The sequence below is a fragment of the Cyprinus carpio genome, chromosome B15, assembly GCF_018340385.1.
Source record: "Cyprinus carpio isolate SPL01 chromosome B15, ASM1834038v1, whole genome shotgun sequence".
Lineage (NCBI taxonomy): Eukaryota > Metazoa > Chordata > Actinopteri > Cypriniformes > Cyprinidae > Cyprinus > Cyprinus carpio.
Genome location: NC_056611.1, coordinates 24,406,636 through 24,433,556, shown reverse-complemented (window position 1 = coordinate 24,433,556; position 26,921 = coordinate 24,406,636). Strand labels below are relative to the sequence as shown.

Sequence of the window (26,921 nt, the reverse complement as noted above, 5' to 3'; positions counted from 1 at the left end):
CACAGCTTTCCATGGTGTTATCCACAAAGTTGACCCAAAGCGCCACACGATCGGAACCGCACCAAAAGAAAATATATAAGAATTATACAGAATATAGAATAAAATAAGCTGAACCGGATAAAAATGATGATGCTGATGATGATGATTTATCTTTACAATTTTTATTAGACTTTATTCCTTGTAAATAACAGCTAAATCTGGGATATAGCCTATAAAATATGTATTATATTATTTATATTATAATTTTAATTGTAATTACACTTGTTTCTTTTTTATTTTAATGTAAATTTTTATACAAATATTAAAACAAACAATTATAAAACAGTTATACAAGATACATATATTCCATATAATAAAATACGAAATATGTTTCAACTAGATTTGTTATGCTTTCAGATAGATAGATAGATAGATAGATAGATACTGCAGAGCGGAAGACCACCGTTCACATATATCTTCTAGTCTCAGCTCTAAGACTGTATAATTGGTTTCATTAAAATTTGATGGGCTGTCCTGCATTAGGTGGATAATACTGAGGAGGTCAAACACACAAATCTAATTTCCTGAGAGGGAATTAACTTATATAGGCTACTGACGTTAAATGTAATTTTGACGGGGCAATATGTATGCTATTGATTTGCATTATTAAAACAAATAAATGCAGTTTTTCCCTCACTTGATGTTATTTAGACGCGATCGGTTAAGGATTCTTATTTTAAATTTAATTTGAGAGCGAGTGTCAGGCAGGGTGAATAAATGCTGTGAAATGTGCCGCAGCTCAACCGCGCACGAGCACGGGCACGGGCTTGTGTCTGCATCTCCATCAGAGCATGCCGCCTGCCTGGCTGCTTTAACCACCTGCTTTGTGTGGACGAATCTTTAGCGCCCCCTAACGGTACAGTAAACCACAGAGCCGAATCAAACAAAGACCTCTGAGCTTTCATACAGTAGTTCCAAATATCATATGCTAGAGAAACCTAGGGACCAATTAATAAAAATGTTAACCTTAAAAAGATATATTTCAAACAAGCAACTCAATGGGGGAACCAAAAAAATAAAAAAAATTATAATAAATAAAAAAATAAAAATAATTAAATATATAAATAAAAATAAAATCCAATATTCAGATCAATGTTTTTTTTTTTTTTAGTTTATCTATAAAATATCCTCACCACATTCACATTTATAATAATTTGAGAACCTTTAATTCTTATGAAAATTAACTCTTTGATACTTACAGTTACATTACTCTAGTAAAATCATGCAGTTTCTAAAAGACAACTCTATTTACCACCAGCATGCTTAGAAAATTCAGAAACCAAATTTCAGCATAGTCAAAAATAAATAAATAAATAAAATAAAATAAATAAAACCCACCCCTTATATTATCTAATATATAACGTGATTAATCGCATTCCAAATTAAGGTTTTTGTTTACATAATATTTGTGTGTGCCGTGTTTTAGATTTATTATATATTTAAGAAAAATGTTGTTTATATATTAAATATATTTATATATAATATAAAATATAAGAATATAAATATATATAAGCATGTAAATATTTCCAAAATATATGCTTTATGTGAGTGTCCGTATATATACACATAATAAATATACACAGCACACACACATATATTATGTAAACAGAAACTTTTATTTTGGATGCGATTAATTGTTTGACAGCAATAGCACAAACACACGCGCACACACACACCTTTACTGCAATTTGATTTGCAGTTACAAAAAAATAAAATCACAATTGTGACATTCATAATTACCTTTTTTATTAATTCATTAAGTAATTGAATTTAATTTTATAGATAAAAGACGAATTTCACACTTTTTCAAAACTGCCACTGTGCACATAATCTCTGATTTATTCCAGTTCTAGTTAAAAAGTGTGTCGTTTAATTGAATTCAAGCATATCTGGAATAAAAGATGCTTTGAATTCGGCGTGAAACCTTGAATCAATAGCAGTCAAACCTGAGGCACTGGGGCCGATAAAAGCAGACCTGTAAAATCATCAAACAAGGCCTGACTCCTCAGAGGAGCGGTTGAACTTGTGCAGGCAACACAGGGGCCGGATTCCCTGCGCGAGCGGGACGCTGGAATCCCCCGCTTTCAAACTGATTTCTGACATCAAAGCAAAATAAAAGCCCTTCTGTGGAAATCATTCAAAAACAGACACTTAAAAACAAATATCTGTTCTTCTCTCATCCCCTTCTTTCAACTGCTCTCGCTCATTCTCAGAACTCCTGCTGCATTTCATACACACACACACACACCTTTGCAGTGTCATCACAGTGCTTCTTTTAAAAAGAGGGCTCTCAGTAGGTACATAATGATAGCTTTGACTCGCAGAAGCATTTTCCACCTCTTCTGTTTGTTTGTGAGGCGACATGTTGGAGCTTGTGAGGTTTTTGCTGCTGCAACATTTAGTTTGCGGTGAGTGCTGTCAACAAGCCGGATCCAACATTCTTCTTGATAGTTTAATCCATGCGTGTGAGCCTCACGATGAATGTGAATTAATTATTCCTTTGTCAGCCCAACCACTAGTAACGCAGTTAGCTGCTATAGAATGGGACGCCATTGAATCGCTCCTCTGATATGATGATGTCACATTTCAATTGTATGACTGTACAGGGAATGAAAAGGCACAAAATTCAAAACTTGGACACCCTGTTACATGATGGTGCTTCTGATAAAGCCTCTTTGTAAGACTAATACTATTTCAACATATGTTGAGAAAAGGCGTGCTTTTACTTTTATATATGGAAAATATTTAAAGATAACAAAATATTATGAAAAAATCCATAGAAAATATCCCTTCAAACAGAAAGCATCCAGACAGCAACATGAAAGAAAGAAAGAGAGAGAGAAAGAAAGAGATAGAGAGAGAAAGAAAGAAAGAAAGAAAGAAAGAAAGAAAGAAAGAAAGAAAGAAAGAAAGAAAGAAAGAAAGAAAGAAAGAAAGAAAGAAAGAAAGAAAGAAAGAAAGAAAGAAAGAAAAAGATTTTAACATATTTTAACATGTAATATATTTTAATGTAGTTTAAATGCAATTTATTCTTGTGATGGCAAGGCTCGTTTTGGAATCCCGAAAAAAAAAAAATGCCACAGCTTCCACAAAAATATTAAGTATTTTTTATTAATATAAGCATATATGAGAGAGACACTGTGTAATAACTCTTTTTTTAATGACAACAGAAAAGAATAAAAAAATAAATAAAAAATACTACTTGGGTGGAACACATTAGTGTGTAGGAAACCCCCCCCCCCCAAAAAAACAAACAAACCCACAGTGTGTTGTGTGCATATTCAGCAGTGTTTATGTGCAGTAAACCCATCTAAAGAGTACAGCAGGGCTATATGTGGCGTCGCACTGAGAATGCTGTCCTACACATCCATAAACAATGCATGTCTCTGCTTTACGGCTAGATAAAGAACTCGATTTCTCCCTCCATATCTCAATCTCCCTTGTTATATCTCCATTCTAAATCTATCTACTGTATCCCCATATCTTGAAAGGTAGCCCTGTCCCTGTAGGGTGCTAAATATTGGCTGAAAGTGGATTTATTTTAATTAAAAAGAAGAGATGTTTACCCAAGCCTGAGAGACTTCAGAATCAGACGGTGGTGTGAGGGTGACCAAAGGAAGTGTATATGACCAGAGAACCATATCATGCATTATATATATAGCATCAACTCTTTCATGCTCACCAATAAGAAAAATTAAAGATGCTTATATGAATGTGCTTCTTAGTGACATATTGATGTGATTTATAAGCTTGCATCAAATCTACAACCACAACAGATGCACAGTATCCTCAATTGCACACAATTACGCAGCTTTTCTGTCACAATTATTGAAGCAAGTGGTGAAATCCCATGTGGACCTACTCATGATTTTGTGTTTATATGTTTGAAAGCGTACACATTAATTCGTACCGTTACCCAGCAAATCAAACCAAAGAGGCATAAAACGAAATGAAACGTATTACGCATTCGCATTACATCAAATGGTGAAAATGCAAATTACCTCAACAAAGGCTTTCAAAAGATCTTAAAAGCAGCAAAATTACAGCACACTGTCAATCAGGAGAAACAACCCGAGATTAGCATTCATATGGTTGAATAAAATCTTCACTATTACAAGGGCACGCTTTTCATCTGAGCTCACACGTGAACAAAACCACCTATCACATCAAATTATCCCTCCTTTCCTCTGGCTGTGCCCTTCTCTCAATCATCTCCCACGCCACAATGGCCACCAGTGCTCTGCCACATGCTCCAGACCTTCGTTTGTTTCCACCTAAACCAATCAAGCGCCTATCGCTGTCAACTCATTTGGCCAATTACGCCTGTATAATCAGATCAACCCAAATCATCTATCAGGACCCTCCACCGGTTTTTGTCTCTGGACCATCTGGTGAGGGAACCCAAAGGAAGCTGAGGTACCATGCACCTAAAAAGGTCAGATCATTTCACTCCTGATGGACTTGACTTTTGCTTCTTTTTTCCTGACATTGACATGCAGAGATATGGGAGATGATGAATTTATCCTGGCGATGATACTTGTGAAAAAAAAAAGAAAAAAAAAAATTATAGTGTTTGTTTTTGGAAAATTTTAAAACTTTTTAGAAAACTTGAATCAAGTGTGTGTTTTTAGAAAATACCAAACGTCAGTTATAAAACAGATAGCTTGAATTTGCTTAAAACAATTTTCAATGAAGATGTATGTCTTTAGTATTATGTAGAAACATTTTTACAAAAGCAATATGACATCTGAGGCCATTCTTCAGTATATTTGAAATTTTATCATGAATAAAATTAACATTGTGCCATATTCAATACAATACGTTATACAGTAATAGCCTGCCCTCTCAAACATATTGCTTAAATTACTTAATCATCAGAACGTAAACGTGTAGTTTCTGGTTGACAGCATTGGTTTGGCCATAAGGCCAGTGATTATGTAAGGTTTAAATGAATTATAGGACCTCACGGTCTCATCATTTATCTTGATAAAGGATCAGATGGAAAGTCTGAGTCTGCTCTACTCTCTCGTCTTTTTCTAAACTCTATCTCTCTTTTTTTTCCTCTACAGCAGCTCAGAAGGTGTGTCTGGGATTTCCTCACAAGTCTAACCTCTATTTGGCCTTCCCTAAAGCCAAAAATGATCTCCAAGACTCATTTGATGTTTAACCCACGGAATTCTGGTAATGATATTAGGTTGGCATGTTTTATATTAATTTAATTTTAAATGAATGAATGAATGAATGAATGAATGAATGAATGACAGTCTTCCCCAGGTAAGCTTCATTAGCAGTGGGTTATGCTAGATTAGCATGAAAATGATTTCAGAACCCTCTCTAGAGCTTCTGTTTTGAATGAATATTAAAATAATTAAAAACAAACAAAAATACATTGCATGCTGTATTCCTCCCACCTCATTTCCTGCAGCTCTTTATACCTGATGAAAATTCTACATGCAGTGGGGTCAAAAGATCTGAGAAGGTTTTGGAAATCTTTGGAATTGTTTCTTCATTAAAAATGGAAATAAATAAATAGTGAGAAAATGTGCCTGAAGGTGTCAGGCAGTCTGATGATTGTTGCTTTCATTGAAGCACAAGATGTTATTTGGATCATTCTCAAATCATGCTGGAGAACTTTTGAAGTCCATGTAACTCCCGAGTTCCTACTACAGTTGTGTCCAGTTACATTAGAACAAAATGTATAATAGAACCCTTTTTACTAGTGGTCTCAGATTTTGGGACCCCACTGTATGTATGTTCGCTCTCCTGCATTCAAATACATATGAATGGAAGTGAATGGATCACTAATTCCAGGCCCTATTGACAGCCAAAAATTAGATGCATACAGCCAATGCATTGTTTTGCGAGATTCGATAGCAGTTATCGTATCTGTTTTTCCTGATTAACACAAACCACAAATGCCCTTTCATCATAATGTTGCCATCTACACACAACCGATCCGTGTGATCAAACACAGCACTTGAGTAGGTCACTGTTTTTACTAGCTAGCGCTAGAACAATGCAGAACAATGAAGACACGAGACTGAAATTACGAGCTCTCAGAGTCCATCATCCTGATTAGCACATGCTTCCATCACAGCAGATAACTGTGACACGAGTCTAGTGTTTGCACATGCAAATCAAGCACTGCACGGCCGATTTTGTCATTAGCAATAATTAGCATGGAGGTGGCTGCCAATCAATACAGAGCTACCAGGTGCGAGATTGTTGCGTTGCGCTACGGATGTTACGCTATTCTCTAGCTTCCGAAAAGGGGGAGTCCACACGAAACGCTCCTAATTTCTATTCCCGCCTACAGGCTTTGGACCACGTACGCCCCTTTTTCGGTTTGCGGTATGGATCGCGAAACAATTCCCCAGTCTCTCCTAATTCGTTTTACCTTAAAGCACAAACATTTATCAAAACCGCTGGAATTGAAAGACGCAGAGGGACAGGCTGCAACCGAGATATAAAACAACGGCGAGGGTAATTTGGGACTTTAATTCGTCCTGGTGAGTGAGGGCTCAGATATTTAATTGTGTGGCGGGTCAGGGGGGTACAGAGAATCCCATCAGTCACAGTCAGGTGTGAAAGCCGAACAGGGAACAGTTTAGTGGACATCCTTCACACTGCAGCCGTATCCTCTTCTTTGCCTCCTAGCACGCGGATTCTGATGATTAGGGGGTGGCGGGTGGGCACGAGAAGGAAGGGGGATGTGAGTTTGATTAATGTAGGTGTCAGAGGTGGGGTACCACCTCCTCAGCCTCCTCAGCATGGGTAATGACACAAGGGGCTGGCAGAGAGTGGCTACCTGAAGCTCAGGGACCCCAGGCTAGGCATGATTCTTCCCTCTGATCTCCCTCTGTCAGCAGTACTGTCAGCCCGGCCCGATCAGCACCTTATTAATGGCTCCAACCTGTCACCGATTGGATATTAAGCTGTGCTTTGCTATACATGCACTTACTCATGAAGACACACACTTATAAATAAGCATACAACCATGAAGACAACAGAGACACATCCGCACAGGCTCGCAAAAACACATTCTGCCTTGAAAATGAGAGCATGGTCACAAACACATGCACAAACCATATTTCTTATGCACAAACGCTGGGAAATATACAAGCGCGCACGCACACGCGAGACTAAAATTAGATTCCCACTGGGGTGGAAACCGAGATGACAACGAATTTGGCAACTGAATAATTTCCTCTCTGTTATATGAACTGCTGAATGAATAAACGGCGAGGGAACGATCGAAGAGCTTGTATAGTCACACCTGCAGCACAAACAGAAATGCAGTTATTTATCCGAGACAGATGTTTACAGAGACTAGGTAATTTTGCTTTTGGAGGAGCTGCTTTGAAAATTGAGCTTTTCAAGCCACAAGGAAGTGAATTTGAAGTAGTTACACTTCAGTCAGTATTATCCTTAAAAACAGTCACTAATACTGCTAAATAAGTAGTTAGCTTCACTACAATAAATGGGCAATGCCTTTTTAAATATACTATCAATATAACTATGAGAAAAGCATATAATCGTATAATCAGAGTTCAGAGAATTCAGGGTTATCTGAATTATAATGTTAATAATAATAAAAACATATGACATTAAATTACTGGTTAAATATATAGATACGGTGCAAAGACGAGACCTCCCAATTTGATGTATGCATCAAATTAAATATAAAAAATATTTAAAAAATTATTTTAAGTACCTATTAAATGCAATTAATGTGTCAACTTTAATGTTTATAATAACTGAGAAAAGAAAATCGTCATTTGGCAAAACAGATATATTTATATAACAATTAAAGAACATACTTATACTGACCTGTACTTATTAAAATATATAAAAGAAAAAGTGATCATACTAAATTATTACTAAATTTATTATATTTAAAATGATTAAATGACAAGTGGGTAAAACCTAGTAGTTTGAAGGATAGCACGTGATCCTTAAATATAGTCTTTTAATGTCATCTAATGATTATTGGTCTAAATTTATGGTGGTGGTGGTGGTGGTGGTGGGGTGGGATTAAAGGAGTATTAAACTTTTATTAAAGCAAACCAATTCACTAATAAATTTTTCTAACACTTCACAAGAGAGGACAGTTTGAAAGTGTTCAGGTTTGATTGCTCAAATTATACACATTGTGGAGGACAAGTGTTCTGTTACTTTTCTAAAATAATTTGTTTAGAGTATGAGTGAAATTACACCCCAAAAGCACTACAAACTAAATAACATCAGAAATCTCTCTGATAAAACTGGATAAAATCTATAGAGAGCTGTAAACCGGATACCATCTCTTCAAATGTAAACTATCAAAGGAGCATGCAGTATAGGAAACCTCAGCCCAAGGGTTCTGCAGGGGCTGCTTTTCTCATTTAAGACAGTGTTTTAAGAGAGATGGAGTGGGAGAGAGAAAGATTTGTGACCAGTGGAGCTGGAACACGCAGACCACACGTCCTCACATCTGGTTTTATTTCTCCCTATAAAACTGAGCAGAACCAGCTGATAAAGAGGACACTGGGTGGGTTCCAGTCTCCAGTGGAGAAGATGGTCCTGAGACAATTCAGAAAGTGTCTGTGAGTGGTTTTGCAGTAAAACAAATCGAGCACTCCTGTAGGGTCTTAAAACACTCATGCACTTCAATCACTGCATTGACTCAAGAGACTGTAGCAGGGGGTTTACAGCTAAAATCTGCCAACAACAAACCTCTATCTAAAATTTAGGAGGCACTCTGAACATCTAGCACTTATTTGGAAATTCAAGACTGATCACATGGGATGAACTGTTTTTTTTTCTTGTACACTATCTTCCAATGACTTCTGAAGGTATGATATGATAGGTATGATAGCCCTAAGTGAGATCATGTCAAAGTTTACATCTATATTTACTGATCATTTGTCTTCCGGTGGACCATTAACCACTGCAACCTTATCATTGAATCAGAGAACTGGAACAAAAACCAAATCACTTAGTCGTGAACAAATCATTCAAAATAAACTGAATCAACAGATTAGTTGATTTGGCTTAACATTACTTGTTCCGTTTATTTGCAATCAAATTGCACAATCAAATTTTCTCAGTTTGTTTTTCTAGTTAGAAACTAAGCCAAACAGGTTTGGAACAACACGATGGTGAGTAACTGATGTTGAAAACTTTACTTGTGGTGGGAAGTAAAAACAGTCTTCAAAAACCAGACTTCATCTTGGCGAGGTATTGGAATAATACAGTTTCCTCCTTTTAAAGATAAATGGTACCACCCATCCACCCAGGATGCCCTAGGGATCCCTTGGTTGCTGTGTGGATCTCCTTAGCAACATGGCAACAAGCAGTGATTGTTGGCCCAGGTGAGGATGGTGGACCTTGAGATGAAAACATAACAAAAAACAACAAAGGCTTCATGGATTTCCCCAATTACTATTTTCTTAAGGGAAATCCCAATTCCAGGTTCTGACTCCAAGCTAATGAGATGCTTCCACACATAGCAGCCATACCTCTGCGGCATGGCATGGAAACGTTCCAAGGACCTCACAGGAAAACTAAAAACATAGCAACGTGCAGGAGGATAAATGCATTAGCAATCATTCCAAAACAAGCTTCCTCTGTTTAAAAGCTAATTTAAAATATTGGAATCCATCTATAATTGAGCTGAAAGTTTTGCTGCACAGATGCAAATGTAACAAAGCATTTCTTATGCACGGTTACATAAAGGTTAATCTCAACTAGTTTGCCACCAATTTAAATGTATTCAAACATTCAGTTTCACAAGAAAATCTTCCAGAGGTTATTTCCACAAGAAGGAGGTTATTCACCCTGCAGGATGATAACACAGCAGAACCTATAAGCGATGGTTGTTCACTTAATTTTAACTGAGCATGGAGATATATAGGCCAGCTGCACCTAGCTTGACCGAATTGTCCAGATAAGTCACTTCTGGCCTTCAAACCCGCATCCTGGGAGCAGGATGAAGCGGACTAGGGTGGTTCCCATCTTATTTGCCACTCGCTTCTTCTCATCTATCACTACTATCACCCGTGGTCTTCCTTTTCGGTCTATCTCTTGCTGCTCCCTGGAGTACTGCACCTCCCCCAGTCCCTAAATGTCAACAGGGGAGTCAAGCTCTTGTCTAGGAGCTGTTTGTGATTTATGAGGGAGATGTTTGCCCTGTTTCATTGGAAGTTCAGCATTCTTTGGGATAAGACTCAGCCGAGACGTCCCTCTCTTAGAACCGTACACAAGATTAGCGGTCAATGGCCGCAAACATCTTTATAGAGCTGAACTACCATCCTGCGGGAGAATTACTCCATCTATGACAGCGAAGCAAGTACATCAGTCTTGGCAAACGGAGGATTGTGGGAGTTCAACGTCTGGCTATTCTCTGTCTCCACCCTTTCCAAAAATAACTACGGACCGCCTCACGCCATTAACCGTCCCATGGAAGCAATTCAAGTTGTGGGGGGCAGACGTGGGGCACTAAGGAGGCAAGCTGTTTTCCACCTGTGATCTGGGCTGGGGAAGAACGAGGTGGCTTTATTACCCATGCTGGCTATAATGACAGAGAGAAGAGGGGCAGTGCCTGCTGGGTAATTGTTCCATAATTCACACCTGAGTAGCAGGGGAATTCCCACAGGTGAGGAGTATCGTCTGGCCAGGGCCGTCCCAGCTGTCTGCCTCGAACAGGTACGTTGTCTGCTATAAAAAGCCTTGCAGCCCTCGGAAAAACCCCATGTGCCTCCAAATCCAGACAGACTGTGCGCAATTTCAACCACAGCGGGACGTTAAATTGAGAGACGCAAAAGAAATTCAGTCATGACGACAGCTACCCTCCCTTTCTTACCATCTGAAACCTAATGCAAACATGCGACCCAATTTTTTCCATTTAGACCCCCCTTCCCATAATCCTCTGCTCTTCCTCCTGTCGTTCTCTGACTTTGAAGAAGGTTTTCTCTATTCTAGGCCTCGTGGTGCAGACGCTAATTAGCGAGATACCTTTCACGAACAACCACAGGCCTAGACAAACCCACATCTATCGCTTCTTCCACTCGGATACCAGAACACCAGCCACTGGAGTTTCTGGCAGGTCTTGCAAACAGAGAGGCCCAATGAGTGATGGCCATTTAGCACTAATGAGCAAAAAATGAGTGCGAGCGAGATAAAGGCAAGTGGGAGTGAGAGAAACAGAGATGTAGTGAGAACACACGGAGGAGGATATGATCATAACAGAGTTGAAGAGCCTCCCCCATCTTTCTGCCTCACGTCTTATCGGGTCAGGCCGCTGACCGAGGCGTTGCACGGCACAGAGCAGAGCCAAAGCCATCGTTCAAATCCTTTTGAGCATGTGAGCCTTCTTTAAAAACCACTCTCTCCTAATTGCACGCCAGTTACAACATCCGCAGGGCCCCTGACTGAAGGCCAAAGATCTGAGAGAGGACTCCTAACCCAAATAAACACTCTCAATTATATGCGAGTCTTCAAATGATGACGGGAAAGATATGAAAAGAGAGTGCATAGAACTAAAACAGAACATACTGACAGTGGAGAAAGAAACTGTAGCATGCTAAGCTACAAGCTAATTATAATATTCAACAAGAACAACAATTTGTCCGCGATCTATTGGATTGATGATTGAAACAGAATATTTAACAAGAAAAACAAATGGGATTTGATTTAATCTATTGGGAAATGACTATTTGCTAAAACAATAAGCATTATTCATTTGAATACTGGTAAACATTATTCAAATTTTTAGCTTTGTGTTTCGCTACACTGGAACTTGTTGGGAAAGCTTGTCACTGTAAAAACTATGCACTGATATTTTGGGAACTAAACTGGACTACTGTCTTGCTGCTGGAATATGTTGCTTAGTTTGTAGCAGTGCAACTGTTAGTTAATCCCCAACATGCGAGTGGGACAGGCGTACAAAGAAAGAGCCTGACAAACAGAGTAAGGAAAAAAGACATATGGTTGACAGAACGTCTCTGAATCTACGCAATCAAAGGAAAGCACAGCTCCTCTATACAATTCTGGGGTAATTAGGGGCTTAATTGTTGGGAATGCCAGTGAGAATGCAGATGAGGGTCTGTAGACCGGCCTACACAGTCTGTGACCCGTTCATCAAGCTAGACTGCTTTAAAAAAACAAAAAACACCCAAGCTTGGCTTTCTTCTGTTTCCATCACTTACTCATAATTTATCTCCACAGGTCACATTCCATATCAATTCATCACTCGCTTTCACTCTCCCTCATAAATATGTTTTTCCCTCTATCCACCTGCTATCGTCCATCTGCCACATTTCTCTTTTGTCTGGAACTCCCCTCTTTCTATGATTCAAAAGACACAGCTGAACATCTTCAGTGCCTCAAGGTTTTTTTCCGTTTTTCCTTCTCCCTTTCGCTCCTTCAGCTAATTCCACCCCCCGTCTCTCTGCTCAAACTTCTTGATGAGAATATTTAGCCACACTCTTGACTATCGAGTGTTCGAATTCCCTCAGTCTAACTCGTGTTTAGCATTTGATAAAAGATGAGGCAACTGAGGAGCAAAGAGGGCCGTTAGCCCTGCCTCGAGTCAAAAAGCAGCCCAAACGACACTTCACATGAGAGTACAATTACCTCAGAAGAGCGACTATCTGCATAAAATGACTTGAGTCCTTTGATTTTTCTGAGAGTATCTTAGAAGCATCTGTGTTTGTGCTGATAAATAGAATGCACCAATCTCTGTGATTAAAGTAGAGCAGAAAAGTAAAAAATAACTTGTAGAACATGTTGAAAAAAAAAAACAGCATATGCTGATTAGGTATGTTTTGAAGCTGGGATGGTCCTTTGCTGGTTTATGTTGGTCCTTTGCTGGTTAAAGTTGGTCCTTAGCTGGTCGTGCTAGTCTTAAGCTTAAACCAGCAAAGGACCAGCATAAACCAGCAAAGGACCATCTTAAACAAGCTCAAACCAGCATACCAGCTTCAAAACATACCTAACCAGCATATGCTGTTTTTTTTTCAACAGCGGGAAGTGTGCATTTTGATTATATCTCCACAAAAGAAAAAAAGAAGTGTTTGACATTTTCTTTATAAAATAGATACAACTCTAAACTCTCATTGTTTGAGCAACATTAATACACTGTGAAAGAATTGTAAACAAACACCTGTATTATGCTAATATGCTACATGCTAAGTTGCTACATTGCATGGTAACCACACACAGCCCAATGTTAGGATAGTAAATATGTTGTTGTTGTTTTCTCTCTCAACCATAATTACTAAATTTAACCAATTTCACTGGTAATCTGCTTTTATTTATATCATTCCATACAATGCTAAAGGCTACATCTGCTTAGAATTTCCCTTATAAGCATCGTTTATTCTTAAAATATAACCCGAGAACACTTCTCTAATATTATACTTATTGACCTCATCTTTAATTTGTCAACACATAAAAGTTATTATTTATTTTTTTCTGCTGTAATAATAATAATAAAAGTCTGTACAAATATAACACTGGGAGGTGGGACACCCTCTATGACATATTAGAACTTTAACATTAAGAATAGACTGTAAAGATTCATTTTTAATTTCTTAGCAATAACAAATTAAATGCAAACAACCGAAAACTAAGTGACCATTAATTAAACCGCTTTCTAAAGAGCAGTGTGATAAATTTGCATAATTTGTTACACTGCCTTACAGTAAATATTAGTTCATCCCTGATATATATATATATATATATATATATATATATATATATATATATATATATATATATATATATATATATATATATATATATATATAATTATTATTACTATTATTATTATTATTACATATTATTTACGCTTTAATTAGAACCAGTTTAAGACAAATAGGCAATGCTGGAAAGTAAGCTATAACTATTTTCTTTACCAAATGCAATGTATGTAGTACTTCAATGAGAAGGACGCAAGAGAACTATCAGTGTCCGTATGGTTATTATAAGACACTCAGTGCCCTAATGATAAAATACCTCCATTATATCAGTTAAGTAGCTGATGCATCACTTTCTTGCCTTCTGTTTCTCTTTGATGAAGTGCAAAATGAGAAGGAGGGAGAGCAAGAGCGTTTGGTGTACGTCCATGCTAAGCATGCTTTCTCTCAGGACTCCTTCTCTATTACCCCTCAACCATGCACTATTTTGGACAAGGGCCCAGATCCAAAGCCATTACAGCTCATCTCCTCCCCTCCCATCCTCCTCTCCACTCATCTGTGGATTGGCTCTAATCACGACTGGGGAAAATAATATTCCAACTTGAGCACATTACAATGTCTGGTATGTGTCCTTCACTGAGAGCTATCTCTCTCTCACACACATGCAGGGGTGAATACACTTTAAAACTAAAGCGTGCACTTCTAAAAGTAGTCATGCAAACAAAATGGCAAACAATAAAAATAAGTTACAACAAGGCCAGAGCTCTGAAACCATTTAGAGTCATTGGTATCCTCATCAAACCATAGGAAAGAGAGGTTATACTTCACACCAACACAAACACACACACACACAAAATGGAAATTAGACAAGTCAGAGGCTTGTCTAAACAATTAGTTTTGAGAAAGCCCATTTGACACCATTTCAGCATGATTCTTAGAATACAGTAAATTTGCAGTAGGTGGATAAAACACAGCAGAATAGACCATAAATCAAGGGTCTTGAGATTTAGAAATAAGAGCAAAATGTGTAATGTATAACTCATTCCTCTTCATGCCATTAGCAGCACAGTCTTATAACCACCACTGAATTCTGAAACTAGTAAGATGTTGTTTTAAAAATAAGTTGTTTTTAACTTGATTTCATAAATTTCATCAGTTTAAATGTGATAATAGAATGTATATTTTCATGTCACCACATCATATTTTTCAAGGTTGCGCTTCATAATAGGAAATCCGGGCTGCATCCAATTAACCAAGATAGTGATTGCCATGCATCATTGGATCACATGGGCATTTGAAGCATTTGGATTGATTTAAAATATTTAAATAAATATGTTGAGGACAAGAGGGGTTAAAAGCTTTCTGATGCCTGAGGGAAACACGGTGGAGAAAGGTTAACATAGCACAAAAAGTGCAACACTAAAAGCTAGAGAAGACCCAAGAATCAGTAGCCACAAATTGAATAGACTGGTTTAGAAATAGCTGCTATTACAATGCCAAATTTGATTCCTCTAGAGTGCAACTACCAGTTCAATGTATGTCACTATTCCTTGCTTACAATGCAAAGCATCACAGTACTGTATATACTCTAGAAATGAGTACAACAATTTTAAAGGGACAAAGAGGAATCGTAATGTACTTGTAATTGTCCATTCTTGTAGGAGTCAAAGAATTGGGGTTAACCTGCCCTCTGGTCACCAATGGCCCTCATAAAAGCCAACACATTTGATAGTGGGTGGATTCCTCTGGGCTCCAGTGACCCGGGATAAGGCCCTCTGACCGTACTTACAGCCCACCTGTGACCCGATGCCTCTGGGCTACAAATCACCTCTATCCGGCCCCATCCCGTTCACAGACAGTATGGATCCCCACACTCTCTGATGAAACCAGGGTCTGAATGTCTGACATGAACCTCCCCCAGGGCGTAATACCGCACCCCCATCACCACCCCAATCCCTAGATTCCACCACCCCCATCCCAAACCTCTCCATTCCAGCTGTAATTGTTGCCTTATGAGCATCCACGGCAACAAATTCAGCTAACGACTGTCTTGTATTGATTCGAAACCCTCGCATTGCGGTGCAGACCCACACCTGGGGGTTGGTTGAGGGGGTTTATAAAGTACCCTATAAAGAGAAGCAGGCCATGACCAAAAGATAACCAAAATCGGGAACCTAGAGATACAATTAAGAGTCTTCAGCCCTGACCTGAGTCCAGGGGAACAATGGACAAGCTGCGGTATATGACTGACCTGTTCGATTTGTTTCATTAGCGAGTGCTGAAAAAGCACTTTCGGTCGGCTCTCAGAGGAGCCATTATGGAACAGTGGCAACGTGAGCATATCTGTGCGTATCTTAGCACGTCGCCACAAAACATTATGGCCGACACGGAGGCCTTAATTTAGCCACAGCTCGTAAATATGTAAGGCTATCATTAAAACGCTACATATACAAGTATTTATGATAGTTACTGTCAGTTTCAGAACCACAAAAACAGCAGAGGCACCAAACAGCCTCTCAAAGATTTAGTCACAAATCTCGGCTAATGGAAATGTGGAAGCTTGGTTTATAAATGCAGAGATGTGGAAATTGGCTGAAACAAACAGTTATATGTATATATCTGGGTGTACAAAGTGCTCTGCAATACGTTTGACGCAGTAATTGGTATTTACAAAGCAACACATGGACCTGCAGTGAATAAATAACATAATATTCAAAAGGCTATGACAGCGCATGGGAAATGGGAAACATAATAATGTCTGCATAGCTCATTAAACAAGTCTGAAATATTCAAAAAGATTAATTATTAAGCCATCTATGCTTTAGTAGAATATTTTTCAGATGTTCGCAATGACATCCATCAATGTTTGGCTTCACTCTTTTAGGATAAATTATTTATAATGTTACTCGATCCAAAGCCTGAGCTCTTGCTTCACATGATTCCGTCAATAGTCCGGCCCTTCTCAATAAACTTCAAATAAACATCACTGCATTCTCCACCAACTTTTCTGTTGCGAAAATTGATCCCATGCTAGCTGCAGCTGAATGGAGACTCATTCCGCCATCTCCACTGCCTAATTGGTCCCTCTGCAGCCTTATGCAATCCTGGTTTAATGTAGCACAGCACACTGTTAAACCAAGTCAAGTAACAAAATGGATGGGGATAGCTTGGCTGAGGTTATTAGGTATACAGAGCACACCGAAAGAAGGATGTAAATACTTATCGTCGGAAAGCTGGATAAGGACACAAATAATTGGAACGAAAGGCCAATTATGTTGCAAATCCGCGACAAAAGCTCTAAGTATCTTGGGTATAATATGTGAATACAGTGAGTGACTTCAAATGAAGTCCGTTTGTGTTACAGTTCTCCAACGCCTGCTGACACTGGGCTAACGTTTGCAGTATCAGTCGACCGCTCTGGCAAATGCTTAAATGGTTCAAAAACCCCAACAAGTCTCCGCTGAGCTTGTTATTACAGAATTGATCTCTTTATTTATGCAAAAGAGAGTCAATAACAGCGCCAAGACTTCATGAATGCCACCATTCTGAGAGCAGTTTATTGGATTGGGTTGTAAAAGCCAGAATTTGTGGTTCTCATTCGATGCCGATCTGTGAAGGAATATGTAAATTAGCAGGTGGGAATGTTGCAGGAAAGACAAGCAAGACACGGCAATTCTCAGAGGAGCAGAAGCTAGCTCTTTAGAGCAGACAGGAAACACAAGGGACAGATTTTCAGAGTGGTTAGCACACCACAAAAGACTACAGCACAGCTGGGCCAATTAAATAAGGCTGCTGATTTGGTCATTTACATAAGAAATCATTACATTGTCATCAAATCAGTTTTCTGGCGTCTTCCCAAAACACTCCCTATTCTCTTTTTCTCTCGCCCTCTTTCGGCGTCTCAGCTTTCATCCTTATTTCTCCATTCAGTTGAGTTCAAGAACTGCTAAAGGAGAAACTAAAGCTCTTTTGGCAGACGTTTCAACCATCTCAATATCTCAATACCCCACATTGAGACAGATTACTGGACGATTCGGAACTCTTGACGGCATTTGTGATTAGCAGCTGGCAAAAGGACTGAAGAACATACCTCTTCTCTGTCGATTTCTTGTCCTAAACCTTCTCTATCCTTGCCAAGTTTCCTATTTTGATTTTAATTAGGCTGGTGGTGCTTGCTAAAGAATAAAACCCATTTTTTTCCAAAACACCTAACCCTATTTATTCAAATTTGGGGCGTAACCCAGGTGTGGTATTATTTTCTAAGCAATCATAATTACAATTTTCTCCTGGAACATGTAAAAAAAAAAAAAAAAAAAAAAAAAAAAAAGGAACGGAAGAGTTTGAATGGAAGAACAGACCAGAATCTCAGGCTACTGAGCAACCACTCAGACATGGGCTTAAAAACACAGCTTATAACACTTCAGCAATGACAAAGCAATGGATTGATTTAAGATCGTTCACCCAACAATGAAAATTTTATCGTTGTTTATTCACCCTCAAGTTTCTTTCTTGTCTGGAACACAAAATAAGCTATTTTGAAGAATGTTGGTAACCAAACAGTTGCTGGTAACCATTGACTTCCATAGTAGGGAAAACATTTTATCATAGTCAATGGCTACTGTTTGATTACCAACATTCTACAAAATATCTTTTTTTGTGCTAAAAAGAAAGAAACAAGAACAACTTAAGGTTGAGTAAATGATGACAATTTTAATTTTGGGGCAAACTATTACTTTAAGACATAGTTCTTTATGCTAGTTTATACCATAATATCTTTAAGACCAATGCTTGGAGCAGATGTCTTATATATCTTTCAAGACAGATTATTCTCACCTGCCTTTCCACCCAAAAATGGTATTTAAGAATTTGGTACGACTTTCCCTGAGGTCTCAAATCTGTGTTTGTCTGTAAGTGAATTATTATATGCTATTATATTCAGTGAACTGGAATTACCTCAGTAATTTCTACTATTGAGATAATTCCATATTATATACGTTAGAAATGATCACTGCAATAATATGAAATTATTATCAAACTAATAATTACTGAAAATGACTTGAACATGCTACAAAGTAATATACTGTTTAAATGCATAATTAAAATAAAACGTCTATCCATGCATTCAAACCCACACAAACTCTAAAACAAAATGTGTCATGCTTTTTCTGTGGGGTTCTGAATGAAGAAACATCTTAAAAAAGGGGGGTTGGGGGTAGAAACAAAATGATGTCTCACTTGTTTGCCAGAAACATCTGTTGCTTGTAGGATATTTGTGCTGTCAGATGAGGCTGGAACAATTAAAATTTATTTTTCAACATCTATTTCAATCTTTCATCCATATCACGTTTCAAAACCTTCCTACTCACTACACATACATTGACCAATCAGCAAAAAGAGTTGCCATTAGCCACTGTCTTCCAAAGCAATTTTTAAGCATAATTTTACTGTCTACTTTCTGGAATCGCTTTCATGTCAATAATTTCCCAGAAATGTCATTGAGATAGGTCAAGGTCGAATCATTTTAATTAAAATCTAGAAAGAAAAAAAAATAATAATAATAATAAAAAAAAAAAAGTAATAATGGTCAAAGCCACAATCCACCACAAAAAAATTTACTAATCAAAAGTTTACAGGCAACATAATATAAAACATGCATGCTCTGCATCGTATGAGCAATGCAGACCTTCTGTCGAATTCACAGAGGAATCTCTTCTTCCTTTCTTCCAGGTTATTATGACTGATAGTTTGCACTCTGTTAGGGGGCGGGTGAGCAGGGATCGCGTGTGGGTGTACAGCTACTCGCGATCCCTGGGTCAACTGCGCTATTCGTTTGCTTTTACAACGCATGCACATCTATGCGGCAGCACAGGCCTTGAGACTTTACTGTGGGCCGTTAACGCTGCGGATATAAAACCTGCAAAAGGTCATTTTCACACTAAGGATAGAGCAAGGTATTTCAGAGCCCATGGCTTTTTATCTCTATGACTTGCTGGGGGAATGTAAAATGAAGCTCGTAATGGTGTGGATGTATTTCAGTGTTACGGCTGCCTGTGTACATGGAGGCCAAATGGCATGGTGGTATATAAAAGACAACCAGATCCAAGGTCTCCTTTTAGATTTAATCAAATTTAATAGCAAAAAACACACCGTTCCTTACCGCAGAAGGAAATTTCTGCTGCAGTTTAGTTGAAGAATGAACCAACTACCTTCAATCTGAGGGTCGTACCAACCTGGGGTGGTGCAACTGTAAAAACAGCAGATGGCCATATAATTCACACAGGACAATCCCATTATGTGTCAAGAAACAAAATGCGAACATTGATTTCTTAATCTACTTGTGTTAAAGATTTTGCAAAGCCGCTGTGAGTTACTACGACCCACATTGTGACGGCTGTGGGTTTAACCATTGTTGAGGAAGAGTATTTTCATCAAACTAATTTCTCCACAGCCACTATATCCAAACTGAACCCAACAGCACCTGCAGAGAAAACTCATCTAGACGACCGTAATAGAATTACCCAGAATGTACCACTAAACTAGTAGTAATGGCCCACTGTCCACACAATCACAAAAGCCCAAAGCAGAAATGAGCGCAAAATGGATGGTGGCGGCTCTAACGTGGAAGATCTGTTGCTGTGGACTTTAATGATTTCTGGGGGGTGAGTGTTTCTTCTAAACATACAGAGAGAGAGAAAGAAAAAAGGGGTCCGGTTTTAATAAGGTCCCTTGTTCTGAGAATACTTATTGATTTTTGCCATAATCGCATGTGTGGCGCAGGGCTGTGCACTTCTGGAGCTCGGTAAAGGTAAATTGAGCCATTTAGAAGCCGCGAGTGTCTTCTGGGGCAAGGGTTTGCGGTGGCCTTTCCTGCTCCTGCAGTGTGTTTCCATCAGTAGAAAATTTCCTCCACATGAGGTGAGATTAGGTGCCATGTTTAGAACCTCTAAACATAAGATGCCCTTCGGCAGTTTGGGGGAACGTTACTTGTAAAATGAAAGCAAAAAACACTGCAATTAATATTTAAAGTATTGTAACTACTGTAGTAATCTAAGGTAATCCATAAATGTATTTGCACAGGAATTTCAGACATTAAAAATGTCCGTAATTTTCGTGCACAATCATCAGAGGAAAGAGAACTAGATGAAAGAAAACATTAATGATATGCATTAAACTCTGGAACTACTAGGCTGATTTTACCATAAAAATACATTTCACTTGCAACTGTACCCATTTTCATAAAAAATGCAAAGCTCTTGGTTACAATGAGGCACTTGAGGTATGTGAGGTCAATCTGTAAACTTGAAAATATTCAGAGATTCAAAACTATAGCCACAAGAAAATATGCATGTTAACTTGATTTTAGTTTTGAAAAAGCAATTTTTCTGTGTTAAGTTACTGTATATCCAATTTTACAACTCTGCTGCTATTAAAAAAAAAAGTGTTGCACTTCAAATGACAAACAAGTTTTAACAGAAAAATGAATGCAAGTGCTTCTATAAAATGTTAAATCTGAAAAAAAAGCCCTATTTACTTTTATTGTAACTGGCTCAACGTAACCTTGCTTTTTACTTTTTTTTTTCTTTTTTTTTAAGAAAATGAAAGACGTAGAAATAATTTTAGTCAACATTATTCCACAAATGCTGATGAATAAGCTTAAATTGCACTCCAAAACACTCCGACATGGGAAAAGGAGTGGTTTTCAATTCTAATCTACCATTAGAATTCATGCTTTTCCCTTTCATGTCAACTAAACACTGTCTCCTGAAAACGTGTTTCATTACACTCAGTGATTGTATGAACGCTAAATTGCTGCTAAAGGTTGTGATTTAATTACCTGGCATTTAGCTAATGTTTTTTATCCAAAGTATTTTATCATCCACTAATTGCTGGGACAGTCTCCATGGGGGAACATGGTGCTTTGCTTAAGGTAGGAACTAAAGACTGAACATGAAACTTTGGTTGTAGAAGTTCAAACAAGGAACTTAAAGACAAAAGCAATATGCAAGTATTAAGCAAAAAAGTCAATGAAAAGCAGAGCTCACTGGATGAATCTACCATTTCCCATACATCTAACACCAACCCTAAAAGAATGAGGCACATAAAACAAGAGAACAGATTAATAAAGGATAAATTGTCTTCATGAAAATTCAACTAATAGGTAAACGCCACCCATTCTCATCATCCTAAATCTATTAATTCTCACATCTAAAAATTAGCTGCAATGATGAGATTTAATTGCTGTTAAAGCCTCCAGAATCAATACACAACATTCTCTATCGCTCTCTCCACACATGGCTGAAGGATAAAACAGCATTTAAGACGAAACAGTTCACATATGTGACAGAGATCAAGACTAATCACGAGGCAAGACAGCTGTAATTAAAGCAGAGTGCATTTATTGTCCTGATAGCGCACATGCTATTGTAGCGGTGATACTGCCATTGTCAGTGCTAATCGGGTTAGCATGGAGTAATGTGCAATTGAAGCTGTGATTATTAGAACAAGCTGAATTTGTTTCCATATATTTCCATGACTACTTCAAGCGCAATCTCCGGCAGGATTAGTACTTAAAGTGAACAATTTACAACAACAGGCTCTGACAGAACCCCTGTGAATCCTGATGGCTGATCACACAAACAAGCTGAAGACACCCTTGAAACGCATCTAGGAACAGGAAACGAGAAATAGGAGCTGATTTTTGTGTTGACAAAATCAAATATATTTGTGAAAAGGACATCTATCCATCCATCCATCCATCTGTATATTTGTATACATCTATTGTTTATTTGTACGTAATTATTTTTCATTTATTTGTTTGTATCTTTTTAGCATTTATTATATCTCCATTTTTGTTTTTTGTATCATTGATTTGTGTATCCGCTGTTTATTTGTACGTAGCTCTTTATTGTTCATTTGTTTGTATCTATCATTTATTTGTTTGTATATATCAATCATTTTTGTTTGTAACTATTGTTTATCTGTTTATTTGTATGCAGCAATTTATTGTTTATTTGATTGTATCTATTGTTTATTTGTTGATTTATTCATTTGTACAGCTATTTATTGTTTATTTCTTTGTTTCTATTTTTTGTTTCTATATTTGTTTGTTTATTTGTTTGCATCAATAATTTATGTTTGTAACTATTGTTTACTTGTTTCTATCTAGCTAGCATTATTTGTTCATATATATCTATTGTTTTCGTTTGTAAGATTTATCTTTTTGTTACTATCTATCTATCTATCTATCTATCTATCTATCTATCTATCTATCTATCTATCTATCTATCTCTATCTATCATCATTTCATAGTATCTATCTGTCGCTTATTTGTTACTATTCATCAGCCAATCTAACCACCACTCCAACCATCAATCAATCAATGAATGAGATAAGTGAATGAGAAAAGTGAATGAGATAGATCTAGATATGCCTTGTTATAGTGACAAATTAATACATTATGGTAAAAATTGACTTTATAATAAATGCTTTCATCCTTATTTTTTCCCTTTAAATACGGTATTTCAGAGTGTACACCATATACAGTAACACTGAAAAAATAATTCAAGTTATATAACATTTCAATTAAACTAGTTAATAGTTACGTTTATGAAACATCTCTTTTCAATAGCTCAGTTAATAAAAGAAGCAAACCCACTGTAGGTGAAGAGGTGACTGATACCGACAATGGCTCATACAGTTCCAGGAAATTCCAGATCACATCATCTTCTATGTCAACAAACAGAGCTTTCACCTCCCTCACACTGAGTACACATTGCGCTGACCTCCAGATAGAATGAAACAGGGATCAGATAGTGGATCTAGCAGCTATCACTGTCCAACAGTACAAACTGAACAAAGTGCAGAGCCCTTTCACACTCGCAATATAGAAGAAGAAAATGAATGAAAGAAATTAATAGAAGGACCTCCTATAGCTCTGGAGATGGGATGTCACTGATAGCATGCATTTCCATCAGATACCAGACCAGTTTTTCAGAAATGACACTAAATATATAAATAAAATGTTGTGTGTATGCTGAAAAGAGTCGATTAACTCAAGGTCGCTATGATGCATTCAGGACCTCCTGAGTGCACTCGCATATTCCACTGCTCCAAAAAAACAGTCTTATTTGTTTGCAGGGAAATCAATAGGGCTGATATATTAGGTTGCTATGACTGTCTGGGATCGGGATTGGATCTGTGTGTGTCTAGTAATGACTGGAATTGGCTTGTGGGTGAGTGTGTGTTTGGTGGCTTATGTTCCCTGTTCAGACAAAATTCCAGCAGTACAAACAAAGAGCACAAACCAGCTCAAATCTGCCGACTACAGGTTTGTTAATGTGATAAACCATTAGTAACAAATCTGTGCATTTAAGATGGTTAATTTAAATGTGGTGGTTCAAATTACAGTTCATTTACAGAATATTAAATACAGATAAATTACTAATGTCTTTACTAAATAATATAATAATAATAATAATAAAAATAATAGTATTAATCTATGCAACAAACAAGTTAAGTGAATGAGACAGATTTACTGTAGTTATATACGTACGTATGTTATAAAATGGCCATAACATTCATAATTGAATTGTATCCTTATTTGCTCTCTAGTGTTTTTTTGTTTTGTTTTTTTCACACTTGTTATATGAACCAAAGCTATGAAAATGATCAAAATGAATCAATTCCAGATGCTTCCTTAGCAGACACTAGATAGTTATAAACATTATAACAGCATAACTCCATGCACACCAACAAACTGTGATTTGCTACTTGCTACTGTATATAGTCAGTCATGGGTATCTTATATTTTATGTGGAGGGGAATGTCTATTTTGTTAGTGGGACAATAAAGTAAGCATATGTTGCCTTCTAAGATAAAAAAAAGACAAATCGACAATTTTGAATCCAATCCAATTTGTCTGAAGTTACACAGTAACCATTGATGCTAGCAGAAAGTGGAGTTGCTAGCATATTGCACCTTCCACTGGACTTATAAAGCGGGCAAAGCTATGAAGATGGATGGACAAAGAAAAGGGCAGCTACTTTGATAGAACCTTTTTTTTTGAGAGAGTCCCCAACAGCAATAATTGATTAATCATTAATTTTTAATGTGCCGTAATTGGATAAACAGAAGGACCACAACTCATTGGAACTCAATTATTCATTATGCATTTCTTTCTTTTTTTATGGCAGCCGGATCGAGGTTGGTTTAATAGGTTCTGGCACACATTTCTTCCTGTCCAAGCCCTGTCCTTTATTATGCTTTTGTGAGTAAATACGCAGCAAAGACACAAGCTGAATGCAGCACTATAAAATCAGCAATGGAGACCAAAACCACAGTGACTGTTCCATTCATTTTAGGTTTTCAGAGTACGGTTATAAATGCTGATTATTTTAATTCATCTGATTACATTAATTTTGCATGAGATGTAAACCAGCTATGAGTGATTTGAACAAAAACAAGTCGTCACCATGTTAGCTTTCAGCCTGAAGTTAGAGAGTGATTTCATATTGCATATTTAAAGTTCATTTAAATGCATTGAGTCACTGGAAATGTATTCTTTTATAATGTATAGGGTTTACACTAACAAATGTCTTACTCCATGAGCAGTTTGTTTTGCACAATGCACATTAGGGTTACTTTAAAAAAGAGAAAATACTATTTTATTTTGCCATTGTCTCAATATAACTATCTTCCTTGGCTTGATTTTCTAACATCAAAATAGGGTTATTATAGTTTACCAAAACTAAAACCATAAAATATTTACCTGAGATAAAAAAAAACAAATAAATAAATAACTGAAATAAAATGTTAAAGATTTTTTTCAGCAACATTTCTCCTTTTTATTTTAGTTTAACATGATGAACTGAAAAAAAAAAAACTGAAAAAATAGAAATTTAATTTAATTATTATTTAACTGAAAAACTACACTCACTGGCCACTTTATTAGGTACACCTTGCTAGTACCTCATTGTCATGGTCAAGAAACCAGTCTGGGATGATTTGAGCTTTGTGATATGGTGCATTATCCTGCTGGAAGTAGCCATCAGAAGATGGGTACACTGTAGTCATAAAGGGACATGGTCAGCAACAATACTCAGGTGGTGTTTAAACGATGCTCAGTTGGTACGAAGTGTGCCAAGAAAATATCCCCCACACCATTACACCACCAGCAGCAGCCTGAACCACTGATGTAAGGCAGGATGGATCCATGCTTTCATGTTGTTTACGCCAAATTCTGACCTTAACATCCGAATGTTGCAGCAGAAATCGAGACTCATCAGACCAGGCAACGTTTTTCCAATCTTCTGTTGTCCAATTTAGGTGATCCTGTGCAAATTGTAGCCCCCGTTTCCTGTTCTTAGCTGACAGGAGCGGCACCTGGTGTGGTCTTCTGCTGCTGTAGCTCATCTGCTTCAGGGTTCGATGTGTTTTGCTTTCAGAGATGGCATTCTGCATACCTTGGTTGTAACGATTGGTTATTTGAGTTACTGTTGCCTTTCTATCATCTCTGACCAGTCTGCCCATTCTCCTCTGACCTCTGACATCAACAAGGTATTTTCTGTCCACACAACTGCCGCTCACTGGATATTTTCTCTGTAAACCCTAGAGAAGGTTGTGCATGAAAATCCCAGTAGATCAGCAGTTTTTGAAATACTCAGACCAGCCCGTCTGGCACCAACAACCATTCCATGTTCAAACTCACTTAAATCCCCTTTCTTCCCCATTCTGATGCTCGTCTTCTCCACATCTAGATGCCTAAATGCATTGAGCTGCTGTCATGTGATTGGCTGATTAGCAATTTGTGTTACCAAGAAATAGATGTACCTAATAAAGTGGCCAGTGAGTGAATATAGATGTTTAATAATAATAATAATAATAATAATAATAATAATAATAATAATAATAATACTGACAAAAACACAATAAAATAATAGATTAATAAAACTTTAAATACAACTAATAAAATATACTAATACTAATAATAACAATAATGACAGAAACACAAAATTACAAAAACTTAAACATAAATAAAAATTAAATAATACAAATTAAAATTAAAAAAATGAAAACAAAATACAATTAATTCAAAATATAGTAATAGTATTTTAATCATACTAAAATAATACATTGAAGTTGAAATAAGTTGAAATTAATCACTTTTTTAATGTTATATAATATATTTTGTAATATTACATTTAT

General features: G+C 37.2%; 1 protein-coding gene across 10 annotated transcripts in view; it reads right to left on the bottom strand.

Moving 5' to 3' along the window:
- robo2 (roundabout, axon guidance receptor, homolog 2 (Drosophila)) overlaps window positions 1-26,921 on the bottom strand; it is a 380,931-nt gene that overhangs the window by 181,743 nt on the left and 172,267 nt on the right. The window lies entirely within an intron of this gene.